At 45.5% G+C, this 16,008-nt stretch overlaps 1 long non-coding RNA gene across 2 annotated transcripts; it reads right to left on the bottom strand.

The window, feature by feature from the left end:
- Positions 1-5,689: 5,689 nt before the first annotated feature.
- Positions 5,690-9,129, bottom strand: LOC138793674 (uncharacterized). 2 transcript variants are annotated; one of them, XR_011363312.1, is made up of 3 exons: positions 8,957-9,129; positions 7,556-7,632; positions 5,690-5,803 (listed from the first exon to the last, which is right to left on the bottom strand). It is a non-coding gene; the product is annotated as an uncharacterized lncRNA (long non-coding RNA). The 2 variants fall into 2 exon arrangements; XR_011363313.1 differs by lacking the exon at positions 8,957-9,129 and adding an exon at positions 7,908-7,959.
- Positions 9,130-16,008: the final 6,879 nt, after the last annotated feature.

Below are 16,008 nucleotides of genomic sequence, written 5' to 3'. Positions count from 1 at the left end.
GGACGAGCACCTCGAAAATGAAATAATGCATGGTGGAATCAAGGTCATACTTGGTGAGGAACTTTTATTCCGATCCGATGGATAAGCTTGAAAATAGTGAGATCTGTAAAAAATGAAAAAATAATCATTGTCTATATAAGATATATAATGTCTTTGAACTTGTAGTGTATTCACAATACTTAGAACGGGAGATAAAAACATAGTCACAAGTAAAAGCATAAGATATTATTTTTGGATCTAATATGTTGCTTGATAACTGTATGAATGTTGCATTCTAACAGTCCTAAAGAATGCTGATAAATAAAATTATCTTTGATAGCAATATCATGGTAGGATTTTGAAGTCCACATTGAGACGATTGGGTTTTTTATGAATTTAAACGGAAAATCCATTGTAATTCTTTGTGTTTTAACATAGAAACCCTGTCGCCCCTTCTGCTTGGGGGTGGAATTTGGTCAATGAGCATTATCCTGAGGTCACTCTCTCTGTGACCACTCTCAAGAAAATGTTTAGGGACCGGAAGATCCTGTTTCCCTTTTCGAATTGTATATCTATGCTGTGTTATCCGGGTTCATACATCATACGTGGTTTCTCCCACATACAGTAAGTTACAGGGGCACCATAGGGCATACACAACAAACTCCGAATTGCAGTTAATGAATTTATTGATTTTGAAACATTGGCCTGTTTGTGGATGTATAAACTGATTTCCTTTTTGTACATGTTTACAGTTAATGCAATTACCGCATGGGAAGCAACCAATGGTTTGAGGACCCAAAAAGGTAAGTAATGGAACTTTAGTATTTACTATTTCTGCTTTAACCAACATATCTCTGATGTTTTTCACTCTTCTGTAGGACATGAGTGGTCTCCTGTTGAGGCCCTCTATATTGTGATGGTTGTGTTGAATAATGTGCCAGTGTCTGTTGATTATTTTGGCTATATCTGAGCTTAGGGAATTGTATGTGGTGACAAATGGAATTCTCTCTACCTTAGTTGTTTTATCCTTGTCCCTTAGTAGTTCTGCTCTGTCAAGTTGAATGGTAGAATCAATGTGCTGCTGTATGAGTCTTTTCGAATAGCCTCTTTCACAAAAATTATTTGCTAATTGGGTCATGGCTATCTCCAAGTGTCCAGGAATGGAACTTCCGATATGGAATGTGTCATGGTGAACTTGATGTCATTGTCCATGTGATCATGTCCATCATCGATAAATCTCCACCAGCACAGTAAATACACATCGATGATGTGTTTATCCTTTGGAATGGCACATATGAACAACTACTGGAATTCTGGGATTTTCTAAATCACATGGACAATGACTTCAAGTTCACCATGACACATTCCATATCGGAAGTTCCATTCCTGGACACTTTGGTCTAAAGAAGGGACAGCCAATTATCCACTGATTTATATGTTAAACAAACAGACAAAAACACTCTATTACGATTCGAGTCAACCCATCCCCTTCAGATGAAACGTCATTTGCCCAAAAGTCAATTTCTTAGGGCAAAGAGAATTGTTTCAGAAGACGATAGATTGGAGATAGCCATGACCCAATTAGCAAATAATTTTTGTGAAACAGGCTAGCCGAAAAGACTCATACAGCAGCACATTGATTCTACCATTCAACTTGACAGAGCAGAACTACTAAGGGACAAGGATAAAACAACTAAGGTAGAGAGAATTCCATTTGTCACCACATACAATTCCCTAAGCTCAGATATAGCCAAAATAATCAACAGACACTGGCACATTATTCAACACAACCATCACAATAGAGAGGGTCTCAACAGGAGACCACTCATGTCCTACAGAAGAGTGAAAAACATCAGAGATATGTTGGTTAAAGCAGAAGTAGTAAATACTAAAGTTCCATTACTTACCTTTTTGGGTCCCCGATCCACTGGTTGCTTCCCATGCGCTAATTGAATTAAAGCGTAATTGTCATTTCAGGGTTCAAGCGATTTTAAGAAACTCTGTAATAGGTTTTATAAACCAAAAGAGTTTCCTTCTGGACTGAAAAAGCAATCTCCCAGCCTCCCCCCTCCCTTTAGAAGCAGCAGGATTTCTGTCTCCATTATGTGGCTATGGAGAGGGGAGGGGCTGTTAGGAGTGACTGAGCACGGAGCAGTTCTGCACAGCACAACACCCTGCAATCTTCTCTCAGTAAGTTCATAGATAAGCACTGACCTTTCTGAACCCAGAATCCTGCATTTTAGGTGCCCAGAGAGTCTACAAACAGCTGACCTTCATGTCACCTCTTCCTGCTTCCTCATCTCCCTCGCCCCCCCCCCCTCCATAAGGATAGAATGGAGAGAGCAGAACCCGTCTTCACTGGCTTCTCTGTAATGAAGACGTGTTTGCCTGGTAATGCACAGATAAGAAGTCGGGGGGGAGGCTGGGAGATTGCTTCTTGAGTACAGAAGGAGGCTTTTTTGGCTGATGAAACCTATTACAGAGTTTCTTACAATCGCTTATACTACTGATTTCTGCAATAAAAAAAAATATGACAGTTACGCTTTAACTGTAAACATGTACAAAAAGGAAGTCAGTAGGGATGGTCCGAACCGAGTTCGGTTCGGGTTCGTATGAACCCGAACTCTTGGCAATGATTCCCGCTGTCTGCCCGCTCCGTGGAGAGGGTGGATACAGCGGGAGGACCGCCTGGAAAACTGGGATACAGCCATAGCCATAGGCTGTATCCCAGTTTTCCAGGCAGTCCTCCCGCTGTATCCACCCGATGCACGAAGCGGGCAGACAGCGGGAATCGAATGCCGAGTGTTCGGGTTTATACGAACCCGAACCTCAGCAGTTTCGGACCTTCCCTAGAAATCAGTTTATACATCCACAAACAGGCCAATGTTTCAAAATCAATAAATTTATTAACTGCAATTCGGAGTTTGTTGTGTATGCCTATGGTGCCCCTGTAATTTACTGTATGTGGGAGAAACCACGTATGATGTAAAAACCCGGATAACACAGCATAGATATACAATTCGAAAAGGGAAACAGGATCTTCCGGTCCCTAAACATTTTCTTGAGAGTGGTCACAGAGAGAGTGACCTCAGGATAATGCTCATTGACCAAATTCCACCCCCAAGCAGAAGGGACGACAGGGTCTCTATGTTAAAAAACTGAGAATTACAATGGATTTTCCGTTTAAATTCATTAAAGGGGTATTCCCCCCAAGAGCTAAAAAAATAAAATGCTCCCAAACCTAGCTGATCATACTCACCAAGTCATCCTGAGAATTTTGAGCCGTCTCCCGTCTTTCTAGCTGCTTCCGTTCCTGAGCTACAAGTTTTTTAGAAAGCCAATCTATGTCCAACATGGCGCCGGCCAGAAAACTACATCTCCCATCATGCAATGCTTACGTCTGATTGGTCTATGATGTAGCAGAGCTGATATCCACAAGATATAGCAAAGTTGAGAGCGTAGCATAGCAGAGTTGAGTGCGTTTTATAGCAGAGTTGAGAGCGTTGCATAGCAGAGTTGAGTGCGTTGCATAGCAGAGTTGAGTGCGTTGCATAGCAGAGTTGACAGCGTAGCATAGCAGAGTTGACAGCGTAGCATAGCTGAGTTGAGTCAGTTGAGTGAGGGGGGCCGCAGGCCAGCCGGTGAGCTGTGCGGGGGGGGGGGGGGGGGGGGTTGGGTGCCGTGGGTTGAGTTGCGGGGGGAGGCTGGGGGCTTGTGTGTAGTGCCGCAGGTGAGTTTCGAAGTACAATGATGTGAAGTGAAGATGGAGGAGAGAGGAGGTGATGGGGGAGATGGAGGAGGGAGAGAGGAGGTGAAGGGGTGGGGGGAGAGATGTGAAGGGGGGGAGAGAGGAGGTGTAGGGGTGGGGCAAGAGATGTGAAGGGGGGGAGAGAGGAGGTGTAGGGGTGGGGCAAGAGATGTGAAGGGGGGGAGAGAGGAGGTGAAGGCTTGGGGGGTGAGGCACGATACAAGCTGACAGGGAGCACACAGCTGACAGGGAGCGGCGGTACCAACACCCCCGGACCGCACACAGCTCAGTATAGCACCCCCCGCCGCCAGCTGCTCTGCTTGCTTGGTTTCCAGGATGCGGGGGGTGCTATACGGCGCTCAGTAATCGATCCGACCCCCCCTCCGATGCCAAATACATTACTCCCTCTCCAGACCCTGTGTTGCCCTCACCAGATCTGCAGCGCCGGGCCGGCTCTCACCTCCCCTCAGCTGCAGCAGCTTACCACGCTCCTTCCCGCACAGAACGCTGAGAGCTGCTGTGAGGGGAGCTGAGAGCCAGCCCGGCGCTGCAGATCTGGTGAGGGGTACACAGGGTCTGGAGAGGGGGTGATGTATTTGGCATCGGAGGGGGGGGTCGGATCGATTACTGAGCTGTGTGGGGTCCGGAGGTGTTGGTACCGCCGCTCCCTGTCAGCTGTGCCACAGGTGAGATCGGGGGGGGGGGGGGGGGGGGGGTCGGTGGTTGGCGCCGGGGTGCTGCGGCTGAGACGAGGGGGGCGAGTGAGACTGGGGGTTGTGGAAGGCCATGGTGCCGCGGGTGAGAGCGGCGAGCGATGGTGCCGAGGTGCCGCGGGTGAGACGGGAGGGGGGTAGGGGGTGCCGAGGGTGAGACGGGGTTGGAGTGCCGAGGTGAGCTGTGAGGGGGGGGGGCAGCAACGTCAGGGGGCACAGTGTGAGGGCCACAGGTGAGTTCAGGGGCGAGGGGGCACACAGGTGACCTGGGGGGAGGAAGTCGGGAGACAGCAGCAGCTGTCAGTCTCCTTGCTCTCTTCAATAGGCAGGGTTAGAAGCCAGCCCATTGAAGAGAAGGAGGACACATGATGCCGTCTCGGAGGGTTGCGGGCCAGGAGCAGAAAGCGTGTCGGAGTGGACTGAGAGCTGATGATTCTATGCAAACGGTGGGGGTGAGTGCACCTAGATAACAGCAAAACTGTGCAGAATCCATAATAACTTTATATTGGAAGGATGGAAAGCTACGGGTGGGCAGCGTATTAATGCAAAAATTATTTTGGGGGGAATACCCCTTTAAAACTCAATGGTCTTGATGTGGACTTCAAAATCCTACCACGATATTGCTATCAAAGATAATTTTATTTATCAGCATTCTTTAGGACTGTTAGAATGCAACATTCATACAGTTATCAAGCAACATATTAGATCCAAAAATAATATCTTATGCTTTTACTTGTGACTATGTTTTTACCTCCCGTTCTAAGTATTGTGAATACACTACAAGTTCAAAGACATTATATATCTTATATAGACATTGATTATTTTTTCATTTTTTACAGATTTCACTATTTTCAAGCTTATCCATCGGATCGGAATAAAAGTTCCTCACCAAGTATGACCTTGATTCCACCATGCATTATTTCATTTTCGAGGTGCTCGTCCGATACTCACCTTTCAGTGGGATGCAGTTCACTATTATTCACTTTCAGCCGTTAGCTGTTGAGCCCCCACAGTGACCCGTTGGTGTTCAAGCTCTGCTGACCGACACAGTGTGAAGTTAGTGTCGGGACTCATGTGAACCAGGAGACCTGCACGCGGTACATAGGACAATATGGTTTGATCAGGGGCGTAGCTAATGTCTCATGGGCCCTAGTGCAAGAGGTCAATCTGGGCCCCCCCCCCTCCACACACACGCACGCACACTGTCACCCGCAAAACCACCCCCCATAATTACGACAAAGCTAATATCTCATGCTGTATATAGTTTAATACTTTAAGAGCGTTGTTATTAAGTAAAAGGACAGTAGCATTTTATTTTTAAACTGGAGAGGCCTGGTTACTGGGAGGACACATGGTGGCAGACCTAGGAGCAGGAAATAAATAGTTAGGTCTGCTAATAATAGTGTTGAATTTTTTTTTTCTTTATGTCAGATCTGTACCTTGTGAGAGTCCATACATTGACCTAGATTTATCAATCAGCCCAAGACAAAAATCAAGACACATTTTTGTCTCAGACAGATGGTAACCAATCACAGCCAATTCTGAGGAATGAAAGCTGAGCTGTAATTGGCTGCTATCTGTCTGAAATAAAAACACATCTCATTTTCGTCTCTGACAGATTGATGAATCTTGATCACTATTACAATGTCAGACAGATAATCACCACTACAAGGCCAGCAGTCAGAAAACACTGTTACCTCACTTCTGAACCCTCAAAATAAATTGGCCAATGGCTGCACATCACCTATTACACAGGGCAATGTGCAGTCATTGCCCATTTATATTTTGAAGGGTCAAAAGGGCCACAAGGGTGCAAAATGAATGTGTAAGAGGCGGTGTCCGGGAGAGGAGAAGGCTGGAGCAGGGGTCGGCAGGAGATGCAGCCACTACATCTGCACCGGACTATGAGGTGGTGGGGGCGGCAGGAGTGTGAGGAGGCGGGAGGCCAGGGCCGGCAGGAGACTCCGGAGCAGACACAATGTGGGGGGTTTACAGTCGGCCTGACTCTGACTGGGAGGGGGGCTGTAACCTGCAGATCACAGACAAATCCAGGTCACCGGTAAGCATGCCCTGACACCAGGAATAGTAAAACTACAGCCCCCATCATCCCCCCTGCTGGCTGGTGTCTGTTATATGGCTACAGCCCCCATCATCCCCCCTGCTGGCTGGTGTCTGTTATATGGCTACAGCCCCCATCATCCCCCCTGCTGGCTGGTGTCTGTTATATGGCTACAGCCCCCATCATCCCCCCTGCTGGCTGGTGTCTGTTATATGGCTACAACCCCCATCATCCCCCCTGCTGGCTGGTGTGTTATATGGCTACAACCCCCATCATCCCCCCTGCTGGCTTGTGTCTGTTATATGGCTACAACCCCCATCATCCCCCCTGCTGGCTGGTGTGTGTTATATGGCTACAACCCCCATCATCCCCCCTGCTGGCTGGTGTGTGTTATATGGCTACAACCCCCATCATCCCCCCTGCTGGCTGGTGTGTGTTATATGGCTACAGCCCCCATCATCCCCCCTGCTGGCTGGTGTCTGTTATATGGCTACAACCCCCATCACCCACTGATTGTTAAAGTGTTACATGACTACAACCCCCATCCTCCCACCTGATAGCAGTTGTGTGTTACATGACTACAATCCCCATCTCTGGCAGCTGAAGTGTTATTGTCCATACTACCTGTCACTTTCCTGATCACGCACGGTAAACCGAGCAAGTGCAGAAACCACCCAATTCAGTACCCCATAAAAACATGGTACTAAATAAAACTACAGATCACAGCGCAAAAAATGCCCCTCACCCCCCAGCCAGACAGGCGGAGAGATAAAAAAAGTGAGTCAGAGTTGGGCAAGTTTTTATTTATTTTAAATAATGGGGACTTTATTTTTAAAGTAATAAAATTAGGGAACATAAATTGGTTCGTACTGACCTGAACCTGGGGGAGGGGGGGTCATTTCTATTCTTATGTTTTTTTTTGTTTGTTTTTTTTTCCCTTAAATATAATTTTTTTAAGTATCGAATTGGTATCGAGCATTGAAAAAAAAAAGTTGGTATCGGTATCGAACTCAAAATTCTGGTATCGTGACATCACTAATTAAAAATTCTACTTACTTTAGTTGTTAATCAGAGATGTCTCGCTGAGTCTTCTTCAGACCAGTGAAAGGTAGTCTAGACTATCTAGCACTTCTCTGAAAAAAATAAAAATAAAAAATAATAATAATAATAATAATATATATATATATATATATATATATATATATATATATATACACACACACACACACACACACACACACACACACAAGCATATGTGCCAATGCTGTCCACCCATAGCACTCCCCCTCCTTGTTAGTATTCCCCCAGCCACAGTGTCCCTCCTGCCTTCTCCTCAATATCCCTTCTATAGTGCAATGATCCCCCCCCCCCCTCCTTGGTACAGTATGTGTCCCTAGTCCCTGCCTACCCCTCCAGCCTTCTAAACACATTGGGGGAGATTTATCAAACATGGTGTAAAGTGAAACTGGCTCAGTTGCCCCTAGCAACCAATCAGATTCCACCTTTCATTCCTCACAGACTCTTTGGGAAATGAAAGGTGGAATCTGATTGGTTGCTAGGGGCAACTGAGCCAGTCTCACTTTTCACCATGTTTGATAAATCTCCCCCATTATGTCTATGTCCCCATCCCCCATCCACATTATGCACATGTCCCCAGGCCCTGCCTATGTCCCCATCCCCCATACACAATATGCACATGTCTCCATCCCCCATACACAATATGCACATGTCCCCAGCCCCTGCCTATGTCCCCATCCCCCATACACAATATGCACATGTCCCCATCCCCTGCCTATGTCCCCATCCCCCATACACAATATGCACATGTCCCCATCCCCTGCCTATGTCCCCATCCCCCATACACAATATGCACATGTCCCCATCCCCTGCCTATGTCCCCATCCCCCATACACAATATGCACATGTCCCCAGCCCCTGCTTATGTCCCCATCCCCCATACACAATATGCACATGTCCCCAGCCCCTGCTTATGTCCCCATCCCCCATACACAATATGCACATGTCCCCAGCCCCTGCCTATGTCCCCATCCCCCATACACAATATGCACATGTCCCCAGCCCCTGCCTATGTCCCCATCCCCCATACACAATATGCACATGTCCCCAGCCCCTCCCTATGTCCCCATCCCCCATACACAATATGCACATGTCCCCAGCCCCTGCCTATGTCCCCATCCCCCATACACAATATGCACATGTCCCCAGCCCCTCCCTATGTCCCCATCCCCCATACACAATATGCACATGTCCCCAGCCCCTGCCTATGTCCCCATCCCCCATACACATTATGCACATGTCCCCAGCCCCTATACACAGTATGCACATGTCTCCAGCCCCTATACACAGTATGCACATGTCCCCAGCCCCTATACACAGTATGCACATGTCCCAAGCCCCTATACACAGTATCTCCCCTCAACATTTTAAAAAACATACCTGCGGGTGGCCAATGCAGGGGCAGGAAGAATTCTCATGGTAGCTTGTGCCTGGCCCTCCTCCTCTCCAATGATTGGTCGTCAGGAGAAGGGGGGTTGAGCAGAGGAGAGGTGAGCAAACAGCATGCACTGTGGGAACCAGGAAGTGCCAGAGCCTTCCTCTCGGTTCTTATGCGAACAGCAGCTGCAGCAATACACAAGTACCGAGTGAGGCGAGGGGGGGGCCGGGCCCCCCCTGGCTAGGGGCCCGGTCGCGACCTTTGCGACCCCTGTAGCTACGCCACTGGGTTTGATCAAATTATATACCAACATCCTGGCGTTGGTTTTTAAATGTAGCCGAGAGGCATTGGTGTCAGCCATAGATGTGATGTGCAACAGCTCCTTTCTATCCGTGTCGTATTTATCATTTATCAGTATTACTATCATTTATCAGAAATACTATCAGTATTTCTGCAATAACACCTCCTTTTACATTTAAAAACATTACAATAACCTAAAGTAACTGATCTTGGTAAATCTGAGCCAGGGACTAAGTATATAAATTTTAGACTAAGCAAAGCTCTTGGCAAAAAAAGTGTGTGTAACACCAGCAAGTGAGCATTCTGTATTTTATTTTCTATCTAAGGCTGCATCACGCATTTCTTTTTGCCTGACCGTTGATGGTTGCTGATGTTCCTGAGTGTAGGTGTTGTTCCTGCATCTGCTATTACATGTATTTTAACCCATGCCTATCTACCTGACCCATTCTGTTTTGTTTTCTTCGCCTCTTACAGGCCGATACTAAGCCACATCTAAACCACCTGCCCTGACCCTCCGCCTGTTTTGACTGCCTTATCCCTGATTCTCCTATTGAACTGTGGAGTATCCTGCTGACTTCACCTTACTACCTGTTGCCCAGGTGCTTTGCACCAGCACTGTCTGGTACCCAGTCCCAGCCACTAACCACACTGGAGCCACGCTTGTGGACAGATCTGGTATCTGTTTGCTGCAGAGATTCAGCTGGTGTCCTTTTGTAGTGACGCAGTACAGGCCCCTAAGTCTTTATCGCACCTGAGAAAGGTAACTGCCTTGGGTTCACACAGGTGGGAATGAAGTATCCACTGCAGTTAGTGTTTTCCCCAACTAGGTGTCACTAAAAGCACTTGTTATCTCTCATGCACAGCTGAAGGAACTAAAGGGATAACTGCTTGCATGTCACGTGTACTGTCCACTCACAGGTGCAGGCGCTTTCCCTCCAGTTTCTGCCCTATCCATTATCTTTTCTCTTTTTCCCACACAGCCCCCACCAATCCCATGAGAGTTTAGTTAGGCCCCTGTATGAAGGTGTTAGTTCCCGGTGGGAGGAGTTAGTGAATTGTCTATCTAGAGTCAGTGTGTGAGGAAGCAAGCAAGGTACAGATTCTCCCTATGCCAGCCAGAGCAATTATGCAGTGCTAGAAAGTACACAGGGGAGAGCAGCCACAGGAACTCTAAAACTTGCAGGGAAGTTACCTAGGAGTCACAGGAACTGACCCCAATGGAACAAAGTTAATTCGAGTCTAGGTATTTCACTGCGCAGTGGAGGATGACCGGGAAGTCTTGGAAGTTTGTTTAACTACGCCTGGGGCCTATACTACCCTGACAGGATGTGTAGCTCGCAACTGTAGGGCAGAAGGTGGTCAAACACAGTCTAAACATGAGTATGAGTATTCTCTCTATATCTTCTTCAGTCAAACTGTTCCAGGCAGAGTACATGTCTAATTGGACAAGGCCCTTTAGGCACTCTCTCTCCTCTACTCTCACCTCTGCTAAACCTACTCTTAGGGCCCTATTCCATGGGACGATTAGCGTTCAGATTATTGTTAAGTCGTTCGAATCAAAGCGATAATCGTTCGGTTGAATAGCAGTTAACGATTAACGACTGAACGAGAAATCGTTGATTGTTTAATAAGACCTGGACCTATTTTTATTGTTGCTCGTTCGCAAATCGTTCGCATTGAGTAAGACGTTCTTCGGTTGTTGGCAGTAGTGACAAATGCAAGAGCAACGACAAGACAACCACGAGAACGATCATAAGTAACGATTATCGTTCAATGTAAATGGGTGAACGATTTCAGGTCTTTCGCAGTAGCGGTCATTTGGATCGTTTATCGCTAACAATTAGGCAAACGATAATTGTCCAGTGGAATAGGGCCCTTACAAGCACCTTATCTCAACTGCAAGCACCTGAGCAACTTCAAGTCCTGTATTGTACTGAACTGTATTGTTGCCAAGCACAACTGTTTTGAGCTAAGTTTTTGCCACTAAACTGTTACACTGTTGGACTATGGCCTATTCTTGCGCACCCGCACCTACACAACTTTACACATGGGTTAAACCTTTCATGCCGGTGGGGCACCGAACTGTCCGGGGTGGGTCCTATACCACTCCAGGCTACTGTGACAAGTGCCCAAGTGACCCTAGACCCACTCAGCTACCACACCACCGTACCAGCTGACCTGGCAGTGAAACTAACATCACTGGTGCTCACCGCATTGCACTTTTGCTGCAGAAGTTCAGCTGGTATCCTTTTCCTGCAGAGGTCCAGTATCCGCATCCTGAAGCAAGATAGAGGGTGAAAACCTAAAGGGCACTTAGACTCTTCTCCCTGGTGTCGTCAATAGTATGAATATATCTAACACCCTGATTGATAGATAAGGTCAGTGGTGATTAATAGTTTTGTTCCTAATGGTTAGTTATGTTCGGTGATTTGACAAACTAAAATTCTAATTCTAATGTGGTTAAAAATGACAGTAAAAAGAGCATCTTGTGCATTTAGAGGATTTTATGAACACACAAGTCTTACTACATAAGTCAGTAAATGAGGAATAAAAGAGAACATCACGACATTGCTCATATTGTCAGAATAAAATGTCTATTATCCTGTGCATAGCGCAGAATCTGACTCCATTACCAATTCCCAAGCAATAACTCTCTGCAAGACAAATGATTACGAATGCTTGTCACTAAGACAGAGATCTGCCAAATACATTTCATGCACTGCAAACACTTGTCAATCTTAGTTAAAAGCAATGAGAATCTTTCAGTTTTTTTAAATCATTTTATCAAATAAAATATATTATTAATGTCCTGAATCTTGTAAGCATTGTGCAGGATCATGTTTAATTGAAATTCAGGAATAGTACAGAACCAGAAAATGTCAAAGGTTCCAAACAACAACAGATCTGGGCATTTTTGGACTGGGGTTCCCTGAGCACAAAATATAAGATTATTCTGAGGGCCCACTCTCCATCAATGAAGAACACAAACATCTGCTTTTGAATCATACCAAGCATTTCAGTTAAGGGTTCAGAATAAGCCTTCACATGTGAACTTGAGTAATATGTCCATTTGTATATCTCATTTACATCAGTTTTCCCTTCTACAGGTTTCATCTAAAATTCCATCCAGAAGGTTCAGGCACTACTGGATATGACCATCTTACATGCTCAGTAAGGGTGGGTTCACACTATGGAAAAAGCGGAGAAAAGTTCCGGCGGATTCCATTGCTTGTTCCCGTTCGCGGCGCCTCTCCGCCCGTGTCATAGACACCATTCTATGGCCGGGTAGATTCCACCTTCTGCCGGAAGAACTGATGTGTCAATTCTTTCAGCGGACAGTGAAATCGGCCCAGCCATAGAATGGTATCAATAAAGCCGGCAGAGAGGCGTGCCGCCGTGAGCGGATGCGAGTGACGGACTCTGCCGGAACTTATCCGCACGGATTCCCATTCCTAGTCTGAACCCATCCTAATAGATATTTTGCTCAACAACCAAGAATTCTGTGCTTACTTATAATGTACTAGAAGTAGGGCTTTCTCCTGGGTGAGCTACCAATATCTTTCCAGCCTTACTGCTGGGCAATTCTCTACCTCCTCTGTGAGCTATAAAGCCTGACAACCTGTGATAAAAAAAAAAAAGGTAATGCAGAGCTGTGGAACACTGAACCAGGACCCCAGAGCGCAAACCCAGGTTTGTAGCCATCTAGTTGCAATCTAGTGAAACGGGCAAGTGAACCAGTTGAAACTATCTATGTAAGCTTTTGTTGGACTAATCACCATAATAGCTATAGTTATACCCAGGGCCGGATTAAGGTTGGTGGAGGCCCCGGGCAACAATCCCCCACCCCACCCCCAAAAAAAAATAATAAACTATACCGCGATCTATACAGATGGCTCCTTACTGTAGGTGAATTAGCACAGGCCCCTCCTCGCTCCTGGCTGTATGGGTCAGCATCCTCCTCTGTTATGCACGTGGTCACTAGAGGCTGCAGTACAGGGGAAGATGCCAGGCCGTAGAGACAGGAGCAGAGGGGGGTGGGGGGGGGGGACTAAGTATCAGAGTGTATTCCCACATTGTGTTTGTGTTAATAACACAATGTGAGAACACAGCACTTTCTGCACGCTGTTGCCCACTGTGTTAGGGCCCTATTACATGGCCTGATATCCTGGGTAAGCAGCACCGTTCTGCTAGGGTTCGAGCTGGTGGGGGCCCCTAAGTGGTGGAGGCCCCAGGCACGTGCCCCTGGTGCCCTCCCTTTAATCCGGCCCTGGTTATACCTAGGACTGTGGAGTCATGGAGTCAGAGCTAGTTTTGGCTGGAGTCTGAGTTGGGAAAAAATGTACCGACTCCAGCTTTGAAAAAAAGATCTTTCACATTTTTATAATTGAGTTTTCATATTAATTTTTTAAATATTCCTCACAAATATATTTTATGTTCTATCAATCTAAGGAGCTTTTTTAATAAAACCAGAAAAACACTTTCTCACTTACATTTAGTTACACAGGGTAAAGCATTTCCTCCATGTATCAGTAATAAAACACTGGCTTATTACTTAAGGGTGGTCGGGGAGAGGTTGTCGGTCACTATTTGGCAGTTTGTTTCTGAGCTGGAAGAGTCCATTGTGTAAGGGGGAGGATCGATACTGTTCTTTTCCTGGATGCTGGACGATTATATATGAACAGCATTGTAATATGAAGATATCCTGTGTAATAAAAGAGGAGGAGGAGAAGCCATAAGTAGTGTAGCAGTAACATCGGAACTCAGTGTGGTGTTTTCTCTCTGGGAGAAGATTATGGGGGAGATTTATCAAACATGGTGTAAAGTAAAACTGGCTCAGTTGCCCCTAGAAACCAATCAGATTCCACCTTTCATTCCTCACAGACTCTTTGGAAAATGAAAGGAGGAATCTTATTGGTTGCTAGGGGCAACTGAGCCAGTTTCACTTTACACCATGTTTGATAAATGTGTTTTTCTTCAGTCTGCTATGACTGCAGGCTGTGCGTGTATGTTTGCTATGGCTGCAGTAGGTTGTGTGTGTGTTTGTTATTTGAGAAAGAGAGTGATAAAGAGAGAGAGGCAGAAATTAAAGGGGTATTCTGGGCAACAGTGAAAAATTCATGGGGACTATAATAAAGAAATCCTATTTACCCGCCTCCGTGCCCCCACAGTGAAGCATCATGGCTCTTGGTCCCCTGCTGGGCTCCCGATCCTCTGATGTCTGGGCCTATGTCTGACCTCTATATCACTATGTCTGACCACTATATCACTATGTCTGACCTGCATATGACTATGGCTGACCACTATATCACTATGGCTGACCTCTATATCACTATGTCTGACCACTATATCACTATGGCTGACCTCTATATCTCTATGTCGGACCCCTATATCTCTATACATAGAAAAATTCAGTAGGGGAATATATAAACAGTCTAAAATTTTTCTTGTGGTAACAAATGACAGCACTGCTTTCATTTTACCAAAACAGTTAAGAAATAAAATCTGAGTTCTGGTTTCTATGGGCAGCTTATTCAGATTTAGATTTAGGGGGGAATCTATCACTTATGCCAGGTAAAAGGCACAGATTTTTCAGCAGCCACAGCCAACAAAGCCTTAGGTCTAGGTGGCCGCATCTTGCCGTTCCAGTCTCCGGCTGCTTCCTGGTGTGAGCAAGGACCCAGGTCATGACATGTGGAATTTGCTCAGCCAGTCAGTGGCCGAGGCAGGACCCCACTACGGGCACTTACAGGCTGAATAGACCTCACACATCATAACCTGGGTCCCCACTCAGACCAGAGCCGCCCAGAGCATGTTATTTCTTTTATCCTCTCCAGCACTTGCTAAAAAATGGGTTTGGTTGGACTTCTCCTTTAAACGTGTATGCATCAGGTGTTTTGTATGCTGTTGCTATCAGCAGTTCTAGGTTTATAATAAATCAGCATTTCTTATAATGTGCTATGAATATGGATTTTTAACTATTGAAAATAAAGAATTGGAAATTTTATCTTTTGATGCTGGGTTGTTCTTAAGTTAAGTAACAGTATAAGCCATAGCTCTACTGGGGGTATATGTCATAAGCTCATGTATATGATCTATACCTTGGTTACTCATGTTTTAACATTCTGTGCAGAATCCAAGACATATAATCTAATATCTAATCCAAGAGATAGTGATTTTTTTAGTTAAAAGATGCTGGATAAAAAGACAGCTTGCTATCGACCTAATACTGAAGAATGAATTCCCTTTTGAAATAATCAGCAAAAAATACTATGTGAGGCATGCATCATTTCATTGATCATGGCAGTGGTTGGTTAGGCCTTCAATAGGCACTGCAGATGTAATTAACAGCAGGTTTTATATACTCCTGTCAAAGGATTATCCTGAATCAGCAACATATATGTATCTAAAACAGATGTAAGCCACAGACATTCTGCTTTCTTATCATAACAGGTCTCAAGGTGACACACTAACTAGACGTATGCAAGTGTAAGTACTGGGAAGGAAACACACAAGGGAATATTTCATGTTACATTGTATATTAAGCAGAGATTATTACCAATACAGCGTCTTAAATATGGTTTCATACCTAAGATTGAGTAACTAACAACCTGTTAGTTTCAGTAGTTATACTATGAAACTTTAAGCATTTCATTGGTAAAGGAATTTAAATTGGCATCCATTGCTGTAAGGTTCATGAGGTACTATTATGGTGTGTTTACACAGACAGATTTACTGGCAGATTTTGGAAGCCAAA

Source organism: Dendropsophus ebraccatus, chromosome 5, assembly GCF_027789765.1.
Source record: "Dendropsophus ebraccatus isolate aDenEbr1 chromosome 5, aDenEbr1.pat, whole genome shotgun sequence".
NCBI lineage: Eukaryota > Metazoa > Chordata > Amphibia > Anura > Hylidae > Dendropsophus > Dendropsophus ebraccatus.
Note: the sequence above shows the minus strand (reverse complement) of the source record. Positions and strands in the feature narration are given on the sequence as shown.